Source organism: Triticum urartu, chromosome 3A (genome assembly GCF_056163025.1).
Source record: "Triticum urartu cultivar PI428250 chromosome 3A, HENAU_Tu73, whole genome shotgun sequence".
NCBI lineage: Eukaryota > Viridiplantae > Streptophyta > Magnoliopsida > Poales > Poaceae > Triticum > Triticum urartu.
The window spans coordinates 588,510,850-588,515,463 of NC_141875.1; positions in this window are offsets into that span (position 1 = coordinate 588,510,850).

Here is a 4,614-nt window from a genome sequence, read left to right on the forward strand (position 1 = left end):
AGACCGTACCACCTACAACCCCTACATCTGCTAGTCCACCCCGTAAGAGTTCGCACAACTTAGTCAACTATGCCAGAGCCCATAGTAGCATGTGGCTGCACACGGAAGTTTCTAGCATGAATTATCTTATGATCCCTTTGAGCCTGGGTGGCGGTCCAAAAAAAACAGGCAAGTCCTGATAGACATCAGGTGCCTCAATCCACCCAGATGTGTGTTTAACTTGCCACCTTAGATAAACCATTAAAATTATCAACTCACATCTGTCATGGATATCACTCACCCAATCCACATCTACTAGCATAGCATGGCATAATAAGCAAACGTAGAAGTAACTTCCAAAGGTTTCATAATAAAACAGGTAATAGGTACTACCTCATCTACTTCCCATCCCACAATTTAATTAGATCCTAATCATGCAATGTGATAGGATTGATCTAATGCAATAAAACATGGGTTGTAGAAAAGGTATGATCAAAGTGTTACTTGCCTTGCTGATGATCCGCGAGTCCTAGGGTTTCGAAGTAACAAGCGGCGCAATCCGGGTGATCTATCGCAGACAAACAACAAGCATACAATAAGTACTCAAATAATGCACAGGTAAAACTCGAATAAGAGAACGAACCTGAAAGTTCAACTTAAGAACTCCGGTTGCAAAGAAAGAACGAACCGAACAAAGAAACAGAAAACAAACGGCGGAAGAAAACAACTCGGTTCTAGCAAGTTGAAACTAGGTCAAATTTTACCGGGGCAAAAACTTGTTTAACTTGATTAGACAGAACGACGGTTTTGAAACGAAACTCCAGGCGCTTGAATCACCTGATTCCGATAAACGAGCGAGACGAAAGACTAGAATGAAGATCGGATCTGAGATCACGATCGCGGAAAAGACGCGGAATAAATCCGATGAAAAGAAAACGAAGAACGGTTAAACTAACGGACGTCGTTAACCTAGAAGAATCCGGTGATCACGTTCGTTAGGACGAATGGTCCGGCGAACGATCCAAAGGCAACTAAATCGGAAAAGAAAACGGATCCGATCTAGGGTTTCGGAAAAGAAAACCGAACGAAAAACCAATCTAGAAAACCGGAACGGTTTAGAAAAGAACCGGAAAGAAAACGAATCGGAAGAGAAGAAAAGAATCGGAACGATTAGAAGAAAACGATCCAAGGAAAAGAGACGCGGGGCAACCTTGGCGAACGGGGCTCCGGCGGCGTGGCGTAGGGCGGCGGTGGCGTGGGCAAGATGCGGCGGCGGCGCGGGTGTGGGGTGGCGCGGCGGCGGGTGAGGGGCGCGGGGTGGGGTGCGGTGGAGGGCTTGGGGCTTTCATTTGATGCGTTTAGAGGGGGGTGTTGGGGTATTTATATTGGGGAGGGGAGGGATTACTTGGGGTAGGGGACAAGACATAGAGTAGGAATAGGAAAAACGAAACAAGGAAAAGGGCTAGCCTAGAGTCCTTTTAGGACTCGGCTAAGAGGCAAGAGGCGAGGCGGCGGCCTGCTCCTGGCGCTGGCGCTGGCCACGCGCGGCTGGGGGCTGGGGCGGCCGGCTGGCTGGGCCTTTGGCCCGGCTGGCCTGGCTTTTTTTTTAAATGGTTTCGCGCGCAGAAAAACACAGAAAAGAAAATCTAAACTAGCTCCAAAATTTCTAAAGTAAATTTTCCCCGACTCCTAAAAATGAGCCAAACAAAATGAACTTTTCTCCGGGCCTAAAATGCAATTTTCGAAAACGCGCATTTTTCCCTATCCAAATAAAACGCAAACAAAACTCCGGCAAAACCAAAATTGATCTATTTATTAAATCTTCATTTTTTCCTAAATTTGGGAAAGTCATATTATTCCCTCTCATATATTTTGACACCGGAAAAATAATTGAAGATAAAATAAATAAATCAAATGATCCTCTACCTACATGGGTTAGTTTTGCAAGGAAGAGTACTTGTGTATCCAAAATGACAATCATGAAATTTGATACCAAATGAAATCTGATATATGGAATTTGTCAAAGGATATGTTGAAGGGTTCCAAGCTTCCTTGTCTTGAACCACCATTTTGTAGAGACTTGGTGATGTAGAGATTGGTCAAGTTGTAAGTGAGTTGCAATCTCATAGATTTAGATTCATCCAAGTACCTACAAGGGTTAGATAGCATGTAAGGGTGCAAGAATATCCAAGACATATGATCATCATCATAAGAGAAGTATCAAGCATTGGTCATAGGCTCATGCCTTGCATGTATCCAAATGGAGTTCCTACTCCAAGTTTGAAGCATCAATGATGTTCAATTCACCTCTCAAACGGCAAAAGACTTTCTCATCAAGCGGTTTGGTGAATATATCCGCCAATTGCTTATCGGTACGAACATGCTTAAGATCAATGTCCCCTTTAGCAACATGATTTCGAATGAAACGATGACAAACTTCAATATGCTTAGTTCAAGAATGTTGCACGGGATTGTGAGCAATCTTAATAGCACTCTCACTGTCACAAAGCAATGGAACATGTTTCACATTAATCTCATAATCTTTAAGAGTTTGGGTCATCCAAAGTAATTGAGCACAACATGAATCGGCGACAATGTATTCCGCTTCGGCGGTGGATAAGGATACTGAGTTTTGTTTCTTGGAAGACCAAGAAACAAGAGATCTAACAAGAAATTGACAAGTACCTGAGGTGGACTTTCTATCAACCTTGTCTCCGGCATAGTCCGAGTTGGAATACCCAACAAGATCAAAAGAGGACCTGTTAGGATACCAAATGCCAAAATTTGGTGTATGTATTAAGTATCTCACTATCCTTTTTACAGCCTTAAGATGACATTCTTTGGGGGCCGCTTGATATCATGCACACATGCACATACTTAGCATAATATCGGGACGGGAGGCACATAGATATAACAATGATCCAATCATAGGGTGGTAAACCTTTTGGTCAACCGATTTGTCGTCCTTGGTCAAATCAAGATGTCCACTAGTTGGCATGGGAGTTTTCATACCTTTGCTTTCTTGCATGTTGAACTTATTGAATAAGTCCTTGGTGTACTTTGTTTGAGAAACAAATGCGCCTTCCTTAGTTTGCTTGATTTGCAAACCAACAAAGAACTTGAGTTCACTCATCATAGACATCTCAAACTTCTTTGACATTAGCTTTCCAAAATTCTCACTAAAATGAGGGTTAGTCGAACCAAATATGATATCATCAACATAAATTTGGCAAACAAATAATTCACCATTAACCCTTTTAGTGAAAAGAGTAGAATCTATCTTTCCAATCTCAAAGCCTTTCTCAATAAGGAACTTGGTCAAGCATTTATACCACGCTCTAGGAGCTTGTTTAAGACCATAAAGAGCTTTGTGAAGTTTGTAAACATGATCGGGTTTCTTAGGATTGACAAAGCCGGGAGGTTGTTTAACATAACCTTCCTCCTCAATTTCACCATTTAGAAAATCACTTTTAATGTCCATTTGGTATAAAGTGATATCATGGTGATTAGCATAGGCAAGTAAGATGAGGATGGACTCAAGTGATGTAGGGTGGAACCCTATATGGCTGATCTTTCACAAAAGGAGCGGATCCCGTGAAGAACACGAAGAACATGAGGGGAAACACGAGGGGAAACACGAGATAATCACTCAAACCAACAAGAACGATCACACATGTGCTAGATCCTTGAACACAAAGAGAGATACACGATCCAAAGTCAACAAGGGACGATACACGATATCCAGTTCTTCTCCGTAAGGCGGTCTTGAATCCACAAGGGAATCTTCCCATGAGGGGTCTTAAATCCAAGGTGGATCTTCTCCGTAGAGGGGCCGCGGTCTCTCTCGTGGAGTAGATCCGATATGGATGAGCGATGCTCTATCTCTAATATGAGCATGACAAGGCTCCTCCTTTTGTGCGGAAAGCTTGTTGTCGATGTAGTCCCTTTTCCTTGCTTCGGAGTGACGAATGTCGATGGAGAGGTTCTCGATGCGCTCTCGCAATCTTGATTGTGCGCCTTGCATTTGTCGTTGTAGATCAAAGATTGACGCTTTGGTGATGTAGTTGTTCACGCCGTCATTGTTGTGGAAGACCGAAGATGAAATGCCTTGCCTATCCATCACAGGACTTGAGTCAATATGAGTGGGAGAAAGAGAAGAACGAATACCAAATGTACCTTGACCGAAGTTGAAGGTGGATCAATGATCACTCCAATGTGGAACAAGGAAATAGCACAATTGGTACCAAATCTTGTCAGTTTCTCACACCTACACAAATAAGGCTTATGGTGGAGCTCGGTGAGTATAGTGGCACAAAAATTTGATGTAAAATGTTAGCAAGAGTCAATAATGTTGAAAGAGATTCACAAATTCGCAAGTGAAACAAGTAGACCAATAGCAATATGTGGCACACGGAAACACACACACGGATAGAAAAATGGGGTCGTGCAACCAAGGATGAGCACAAAATGTGGAATCCACGGAAAACGCTCGTGTTGCACAACTCAAGAGAGACGCTAGCACGATTGCTCTATAGGCGGATATGACACTTGTGCACAACCTAGAAGATGCAAAATAGATAAACTTTCTATCCCAAGTATGCTATGTGTAGGATGTCCCGGTGGTATGATCCAAGA